Source organism: Tiliqua scincoides, chromosome 9 (genome assembly GCF_035046505.1).
Source record: "Tiliqua scincoides isolate rTilSci1 chromosome 9, rTilSci1.hap2, whole genome shotgun sequence".
Taxonomy (NCBI): Eukaryota; Metazoa; Chordata; class Lepidosauria; order Squamata; family Scincidae; genus Tiliqua; species Tiliqua scincoides.
Genome location: NC_089829.1, coordinates 41,463,942 through 41,473,828, shown reverse-complemented (window position 1 = coordinate 41,473,828; position 9,887 = coordinate 41,463,942). Strand labels below are relative to the sequence as shown.

Genomic DNA, 9,887 nt, shown 5'->3' with positions numbered 1-9,887 from the left:
TTAACAGAAAGCAGGAAGTTCTTGTGAATATGCAGTTTGTTCTGGTAAGAATATGCAATTTCTTTTCTCACCAAAGAAATTGGTAATTCACTTCCCACCAAAATGTTTAGTTTCATGATTACCAATCCATCATTTTTGCCACCTGAGAAATGTAGTGAAAATGGGAGGGGGGAACTATTCAGAATCAGGGGAAGATCCAGTGTGTGTGTTTCTTTTTTGGGGGGGACGGGACGGGACATGAACACTCTCTTAACTCCAGAGCTCAGGTCAACCAGGTAGAGAAACCTGGTCTCCTGAATGAGCTTATGGCCTCCGTGGCTGTTTGCTGGGTGGATACCAGCAGGGTAGATCTGCATTCCCTGTAGAACATATAGCCTCTGTGACCATTTGCTGGGTGGGTACACCTGGGCTCCCTCCTGGATTGAGAGCCCAGATCTACCTGCCAAGTTGACCTGGGCTTCCATTCCAACTCAGCCCCATCGGCCACCAATGCCCCACCCAGTGGGCATACCCCTGGCTCCTGTGTTTGCTCCCCACTAGTCCAACAGTTTGGGGGGGGTCACACACTCATGGCTCCCCCCCCTTGGATCCGCCCATGTTCAGAACATCACAGACATAAATACCTCTCTTGCATCTGGCATTCTGACATTCATCAGGTTGCCTGATCAGCCACGGAAGTTGCCTGAACAGAATGACAGCCTTGCATCCCTCTTGTGCTACTCTGGTGATGTCCCAGTTGCCGGAAACATGATTTTATATCATCTTAAGTGAAGAATTTATGATAATGTTTGGAGGTCCTTCTCCAGCTGAGCTCACCAACATAATTCAGGTAGCTGGTTAGCAGAGAAATAGCCTTGCCTGTGGTGGCACCATTTTTTGATACCTCTCCCCAGAGATGCTTGCCTGAAAGCAACTCAAGGCCCAATCCTATCCAACTTTCCATTGCTGATGGAGCTACAATGCAGCTCCATGGTAAGGGAATAAATGTTCCCTTACCTTGAGGAGGCCTCTATGTCCCCGTCCCCATCCCCCACTGTAGGATGCAGCACATGCCCCATTGGGATGACTGAATCAACACTGGGAAGTTGGATAGGATTGAACCCTCAATTAACTTTTTAGTTGGGCAAGTCTAACTAGTTTGTTTCCATGTGCTTTTAACTGGGTGGTGCGGCAACTGCTACCCTGCACATGCCTGATCTTGTCTGATCTTGGAAGCTAAGCAGGGTCAGGCCTGGTTAGTACTTGGATGGGAGACCACCTGGGAGTACCGGGTGCTGTAGGCTTATACCATGATCTCGGAAGCTAAGCAGGGTCGGGCCTGGTTAGTACTTGGATGGGAGACCACTTGGGAATACCGGGTGCTGTAGGCTTATACCATGATCTCGGAAGCTAAGCAGGGTCAGCCCTGGTTAGTACTTGGATGGGAGACCACTTGGGAATACCGGGTGCTGTAGGCTTATACCATGATCTCGGAAGCTAAGCAGGGTCAGCCCTGGTTAGTACTTGGATGGGAGACCACCTGGGAATACCAGGTGCTGTAGGCTTATGCCATAGTCTTTCGAGACTGAAGGTTGCCAACCATTAACTGGGTGGTGGTTGAATTCTATTGCTGCTTTTTCATCCTGACTCTTTGTATTTTATGTTGGTTTGTTCCTGTCCTCTAATATTTATCATTATATTTTGTATATTGATCTTCTGTTGTTTTATTAATGTCTGTTTTTTTCTTCTTCTTCTATTAGATCTTAATGCATAAACCACTTAGAAGATTTCATCAGACTGAAAGGTGGGATGCAAACTTTTAGAATCAATGAAAAGTTTGTTTTATTTTACTGTGTTTTCACATTGCAAGCCGCCTAGTTAGGTTCTTAGTCTAAAAGTTGGGCTATAATCAAGACCAGCATCAGAAGATGGCGTAGTTGAACAGCTACTCAAATTCCTCAGATGAACCCACTTCTGATCTCTGAAGTGTCCATAATCCTTGTGTCATGGTGACTTTCTTAGGGCCATGGAGCACTGGTGTACCAGACCGGGGGGGGGGGGTCAGCGGGTGCAAGTGCTCCTGGGTGGCACAGTTAAGGGGGGTGGCAGTGGGTACAAGTACTCCCAGGTGACACCTGGTTCTGCGCAACTCTTGAGGGCTGCCCACTGGGTCGTGTTTGGAGGTTTTCTGAGGACTCCAGAAAGCCTTAGAAAGGTAGTGCCAGTATCCCTAAAAAACTGGACGTATCTCTCTGGTCCTCAGAACACCTCCAGCCTTCAGAAGACCTCCAGATATGACTGGTTGGGGGACAGTGGCGGCACTTCCAGGCTCTCCCCGGGGTGGCACAGGGACCAGGACCACCACTGCCATGGAGGTCAGTTAGCACTCTATTGATTCCTTCCTTCGAACCTGAGACTTCTGAAGTTACCAGAATGGGAAGGAAATATGCGGTAAGACCCTCTACACAATGAAAGACATGCTCATTGCGGGGCTGTTCTTATATGTATATGTGCAACCTCCTGATTTTAGAAATGGGCTAAGTCAGAACGCCAGATGCAAGGGAGGGGACCAGGATGAGGTCTCTTGTTATCTGGTGTGCTCCCTGGGGCATTTGGTGGGCCACTGTGAGATACAGGAAGCTGGACTAGATGGGCCTATGGCCTGATCCAGTGGGGCTGTTCTTATGTTCTTAACTACAATTCCCAGGAGGCCTTGCAGGTCTCTTGTTATCTGGTGTGCTCCCTGGGGCATTTGGTGGGCCACTGTGAGATACAGGAAGCTGGACTAGATGGGCCTATGGCCTGATCCAGTGGGGCTGTTCTTATGTTCTTAAACTACAATTCCCAGGAGGCCTTGCAGGTCTCTTGTTATCTGGTGTGCTCCCTGGGGCATTTGGTGGGCCACTGTGAGATACAGGAAGCTGGACTAGATGGGCCTATGGCCTGATCCAGTGGGGCTGTTCTTATGTTCTTAAACTACAATTCCCAGGAGGCCTTGCAGGTCTCTTGTTATCTGGTGTGCTCCCTGGGGCATTTGGTGGGCCGCTGTGAGATACAGGAAGCTGGACTAGATGGGCCTATGGCCTGATCCAGTGGGGCTGTTCTTATGTTCTTCAACTACAATTCCCAGGAGGCCTTGCAGGTCTCTTGTTATCTGGTGTGCTCCCTGGGGCATTTGGTGGGCCGCTGTGAGATACAGGAAGCTGGACTAGATGGGCCTATGGCCTGATCCAGTGGGGCTGTTCTTATGTTCTTAAACTACAATTCCCAGGAGGCCTTGCAGGTCTCTTGTTATCTGGTGTGCTCCCTGGGGCATTTGGTGGGCCGCTGTGAGATACAGGAAGCTGGACTAGATGGGCCTATGGCCTGATCCAGTGGGGCTGTTCTTATGTTCTTAAACTACAATTCCCAGGAGGCCTTGCAGGTCTCTTGTTATCTGGTGTGCTCCCCGGGGCATTTGGTGGGCTGCTGTGAGATACAGGAAGCTGGACTAGATGGGCCTATGGCCTGATCCAGCGGGGCTGTTCTTATATTCTTATATTTAAAAGGGCTCAGATGTATCATGAGCATGAAAGAGAGAGGATTTGGCTTGCTGAAGGTTCTGAGTGATCTATCCACTGTAGCAATAATGCCATTTCTACCCCAAAGTATTTCCTCCTCAAACTAGCCTTGTCAAAATGGAAAGGTGAGAGAGGAGATACACGGTCTGTGAGAGAAGATCTAAACTTCTTCCAGTTACGATCAATCCATCAGGAGGTACCCGGAGAAACTTCTTGGTGCTGAGGATTCTTTGAGATCCATTAATAAGAAGTTTCTGGGGCAGGGAAAACAAAAAAAAGATCAAAAGTCTAATACACCTTCAAATGTAAGAACTTTTAATTCGATTTTACTTGTTTTAATTTCTGTTTCTGCAGGTGCACGGAATTAAGAAGGAAAAACACAGCCCCTCGTTGCAAAGGGAATGCAAAATGAGGAGGCATCTCACATAGATCTTCCCACCCCCTTTCAAGCCTCCCACATTTTACGGTGGAAATGTTGATGCATTGTTGGGAGATGATGATAGATTAATATGCAGCAGCTGCTGCAATTTCATAATAGTTTCCAAAGTACATAGGTAGGATTGGATTATTTCTTTTTAATTGTGCCATTCACACGGTAATGGCTAATACCTGCTCCATTCCAGATCAGCTGAATATTGAATTGCCGTTCCTAATCGCCATGATGTCGGCCATGGTAATTGGGATACACCTGCAGTCGAAAACAAGATCCGAAGGAGCACTCGGTACGAGAAATCCTCATTACTGAGTTGGAAATGCGAGTTCAGAGCTTTCATAATGGGAAGCACCACATATTTCTCAACAAAATGTTCTCAGATGCTTGGGGGGGGGATGTGATTTTCAACTACTTGTCTGTTTGTGCTTTATCCTATCCTCCTTACCTGGTGTTGTTGGTGTTGAGTTGCTCTGTTCTAATACCAGCAGTGTGGCTCAGTATGACTGGCAACCCAGTCCAAAGCTTCCCCATGCCTGGATGAACAGCAGAGCCAAAAATGGCGACCACTGTATCCCAAGGGTGCTGGGAAGCCACCAGAGATCTGCTTAGGTGAAGGGAACTTTTATCCCCTTCCCCCAAGGAAAGTCCCTGACTCCACAATGGGGTTTCTCAAGTCTGCGCCAGCTATTTTGCCGGTGCAGACTTGAGAACCATTTTGTGTCCAAATGACTCAAAATCTTCCACAAGTCGAGTCACAACGGCACAGGCAATAATTTGTGACTTGAGTCACAGGTTCACTGACTCAGGACTAGACTCAAGACTCAGCACTATGACTCCGGCCCATCTCTACCAGCAAGCCACTTCAATACCCAAGTGCGGGCTTGTCAATGTTCCAGGACTGTCCTGAACTCTCCAGGAGTCACTGTTGATCTCCAGATGACAATTGAGAGTAATCCTGGAGATTTCAATGGAGCCTCCAGGAATCACCAACATTGCATTTGATTGGAAAATATATCTCCAAGAATCACTTCAGTCAGAGTTGGCCAACCTAAGCTGTGAGAGCATTTGGCCAATTTAGGCTGGTTCACCTAGAGAGGGACAACAAAGACCTTTCATAGCCTGATGCAGCATGCCAAATGCATGGCGTCTTGACATCCCAAATGTCACACCCTTATCTAGTAGTAAACTAACCACTGTCATCCCTTCACATAAGTTATCTAGTGATAGTTGTACAACACTGAAAGATATTCTTATTCCCATATTGCAGATGGTGTCACTTTGTTCCCTCTAAGGTCCAGCTTTCATGTTGAGCAGCAGTGAAAAGCATCTTCCTGGCAGACTACGATGATGTGACTTTAGGGTCAATTGAGCTCCATGTTGTGCGGAGCTCAGTTGAGAGGTGACTGGCACACCAATTGTGCGCAAGAATGGATGGGAGGGCACTTCTGCCACCAAATGTGGCATGGATCTCCTCTCGGTGGAGACTTGAGTGATGTGCCCATCATCCCCTCACCCCACCCTGGAGCATGACACCTAGGGCAGTTTGCCCCAGTTGCTCCCCCCTAGTGACACCATTCACCAGAACTACTCCTGCTCCCTTTGCAATACAGTGAGCAGATGATCACAAATGAACACATGGAAGTATCTCAAGAATAAATAGAAACAAGGAGATATTCAAATATGATTTCTTTTTCCTTCTTCCTCCTTCTTCTTCCTCCTGACCTGGTCCATCAATTTGGTCTGTGTGCTTTAATAGTCATTTTATGTGGTTATTACAGACTGTGCTAACCACACTTTGTGACTGTGCCCAGATTGCTTTGGTTCACCTCTAATAACAAACACACTTAATTGTGTTTTTTTTCCTGCTTGATTACTATATTGGAATATGCTCTGAATCTAATTAGATTTTGCACTTAATAAATAAAGCATCTATTGAACCTTGAGGTAGCACTGCCATTTGAGACCATTTTTTCAATTATCATGGCAACCTCCATTCATCACTAGTGAAAGTACAACAAAACAATTTGTCCTACAGTCATATTGAAAACATTTCTTTTCACTCTTTTAGTCTCTTCTAATTAATATGAGCACATAAAAGCACTACTGCAACAATCTCAAGAACATAACCCATCGTTGACTTTTCTGCCCTATGTGCTTTTTTTTTTTTATAATTCCCTAAATGTCTGACGATGATGTTCTTTATTAATCTTTAGAGGAGCTGATTCTTTTTCCACTAATTGTAAAACTGAATTGCAAACCACAGTACACATCATTCTGTCCTCCCACCTCACTGCCCCCCCCCCATTCTAGAGTTTGTGAAGATTTAGTTTCACAAAAGAAGCCGTGATGTATTGTAGCATCATCCACCGAGATCTTTCTATATGTCAGGTGATAGGACAATCATGGTCATGTTGCACAAGGTCACACTGCACAATGAGAGACTGTAAGGATGAAACTTACAGCCCAATCCTATTGTAGCCACTACCCCTGCATGGCCAGGGGAGCAGCCAGAGATCTCCTTGGCGTAAAGGAACTTTGTTTCTCTTACCCCATGTTGGGCCCCAATAACCCCTATTGGTCTACTCAGATCTATTTAGCTAACATTGCAGAACCAAGGAGACTCGTGTCAGCCACCAAGGTTCAGGAAGGGGGGATAGAATATGGGGGTAATCAAGACTCCTGTCCCTGCCCCCTCCCGGGCCTAAACTGCCCCCCCCCACACCCCATCCAGTTCTGCCACCATCCTCCATCCTCCCCCTGCCCTGGACCACCTCCCTGCCACTTGGTCCTTCACCCCAGGTCCCAGCGGGCTGCCAATTGGTGTGGATGTTGAGTGCCGAGTGGCTCCGGTGCCTGTCTCCTCCTGGTCACCACATCGTGCCTTATGGCAAGTCTGTGGAGGCCATTGCTGGGGCAGTGTGCAGACTGCTGGTCCTGCCTTGCTTTAGGATTGGACTGGAAGGGACTAGACAAGCTGGGCGTAACATTACAGCCCAATCCTACTTAACTTCTACCTAACGCCAATGCACACCTGTTGAATCCTGCAGGGAAATTTTGGCCTCAGGAGGCCTCCTTGGGGTAACATTTATGCCCTTTCCCTGGGGTAAGCCCAGTTGGTCAATTCAGACCTGCTCCAGAGATATCACTGGCACAAGTCCGCTTTGATCCATGAAGAGGAATTGGGCCCGGGAAATGGGTAAGGATTCGGCAGCCACTGCTGCCACTAGATCTGCTCCCTTCCTGGACCTGATACGCCCACACTGTCCCCCAAGTCTCCCTTTCTCTGCCCTGTCCTACCTCTTCCAATATCCTACCTGTGTCAAGAAGCCTTCTTCAATCCCCTGGTGTGCACGAGGAGGCTTTGGCCTCCCTGCTGGCGTTCTGACAGTGCACAATTCCATGCACAGCCAGATGTTCCTTGCAATGACCATAAGGCAGCTTATGTTGGCAGAATGCTTGTACTGCCAGTGGGGCAGCCCAATAGGATTGGCTGCCCATCTGTTAGGAATGCTCAAGCAGGTTGTAACATTCACAGTATGTCCCAGTATGATGCCCAGATTGGATGAGGAAAATGAGATAGCGTACTATCGTTGGATTAAATGTTCAGAAACATTTGCGGCACGTTCCAGAGTAGGATTGTTGCTAAGGTTGTCCAATCTCAGGTTGTCAGTCTGAAGCAGGTTCTGGAACCACCTCTTATTTCCTCTCCTCTGTTCACAATTTAATGGTAAATGACCACCTCCCCCAGTCTGCCTGGAAGGAGAGGAGAAGGAGTAGGAGTATGTAATATGCTGTAGCAGCATTATTTTCAACCATTACTTTTAATATTTCACTCCTCCTGAAAAAGAAAATATGACAATTTTTACACTGGGAAAAATGAGGAAAATCCTCAGAAAAGGATGTTTTCCTTTTTCTCTTTTCTTTGCTGTAGGGATGTTCTCTGGTGCCGGATGTTTTGGGAATACACAGCAGTATTGATATCACTAGGGCCATGCTCCCCAGACTTAAGTGTCAGGGCTCCTCCTATTAACAGTATTTATATATGGAAGGAATTGTCACTCCCGGATTGGCCTTTTCAGCCACACTAGACGCTGTTCCAGAACCACCTTTCAGAGCGCGATACCAGAATCTTTCGAGACTGAAGGTTGCCAACTAATATACCGCTTTTCAACTAAAAGTTCACAAAGTGGTTTACAGAGAAAAATCAAATAACTAAATGGCTCCCTGCCCCAAAAGGGCTCACAATCTAAAAAAAATGCAAATGAATACCAGCAGACAGCCACTAGAACAGACAGTGCTGGGGTGAGGTGGGCCAGTTAGTCTCCCCCTGCTAAAAAAAGGAGCACCCACATGAAAAAAGTGCCTCTTACCCAATTAGCAGGGGTTAACCTTCCAACCTAGTGAACCTCGGAGTCAACAGTCAACAAAACCTTTATTAGGCATAAACATTTGATGGGTGAAGACTTTGTACAGAAACCATAGAGAGAATAGAAACCTAAGTAGTACACAAATATATGTATATGTGTGCACCTACGTGTGCACACAGATACGAACGTACGTTACATTTTAGATACAAACATGAATTATTTAAAAGACAGAAAACAATCAGTTACTCTGCAGCTATTGCCAAGATGTAATCTACTCAGTGATTGCTTGGTGCAGAAAGTTTGGCTCGATTCAGATTACTCAAATTTAGGAACTGTGCGACTGAGAGGGTTGTATGCTCTTCATCACCTGCTAGAAGGAATTGAATTATAGCATTCTCAGAATGCCCTATTTTAGCATGGAGCAAGGGAGAGTTCCTTGAAACCTGGTAGTTCCACTTTAGAAGGCAAACGGGAGGATGCCCTGATTTATTGATTTATTTATTATTTGCCTACTTCATTTATACCCCACCTTTCACCCCAAAGGAACCCGAGGCGGCTTCCAACAATGATTAAAAAGAACACATGTAAAAACATGATTTTAAAAATAAGATAAAAACACATTTACAGCACACATCTTAAAAACAGCAATCAGACAAAAAGGTGTAAAAAGAGGAAACAGCAGCAGTTTATAAAAGGCCCCAAGCCTGTGACTGGATGTTAAGAGATGTTAAAAGATGTTTAAAAGGCCAAGAACTCAGAAGACACTCTCTACAGGCATGGGTTTCTTGTCTCCTTAAGCACCTCACCTCCTTAAGGGGATGATGATGACCTTCAGTTGAATGGTCCAACATCCACTTTCAGAAGATATGCTGTCTTGCAGGTGGACAGCATGTGGGGCAGGCAGCAAGTTGGGCCCCTTCTCGCAAAGTTTCCAGATTGGATCTAGAGGCTGTACTTGTATCAGTTCAAGAGTGAAAGCAGAGAAAGCAGAGCTCATTTTACTCTCCTTTCAGCTGGGCTGGTTCTAGGTTATAGAGAAGGTGGTACTGGGCCTCTGTGCAAGTTGGAGGAGCCGCCAGGAGCCATCAGCAATATGTATCCAAGGGCACAGGGGTGTTGCAGAGTGCGGGGAGGGTGAAGAGAAGTTGGTGTGGGGGCAAAACTAGGCAGAAGCAGGGCGGGGCAAGGGTGGTTCACACACGGGGGGAAGTGGGAACAGCAAAGGAGGTTGCCATTCTGGGCCTGAAAGCCCTACACAGGTCTACTTGGATCTGACCAGCCATTGAGCTGGTTGAGATCCTGTAGACCCATAACAGCTGCCAGGGTTTGACACAAGGGAACATCAGTTCCCTTACCTCCAGGAGACCTCTGGCTTCCTCCTGCCGCAGCGGCGTACAGCGGCCGTTTTGGTGCAGGTATACCACGGCATGGACAGCCTTGTTAGAATTAGTCTGTGGATCTCCCTTACCGTTGACTGGCATTGGAATTTTTATGTTGGCAACCTTCAGTCTCGAAAGACTATGGTATTGTGCTCTGAATGGTGGTTCT

The 9,887-nt window shown here is 46.8% G+C and overlaps 1 pseudogene; it reads left to right on the top strand.

The window, feature by feature from the left end:
- The first annotated feature begins 1,163 nt into the window (after positions 1–1,163).
- Positions 1,164–1,283, top strand: LOC136660954 (5S ribosomal RNA; annotated as a pseudogene).
- The last annotated feature ends 8,604 nt before the right edge of the window (positions 1,284–9,887 follow it).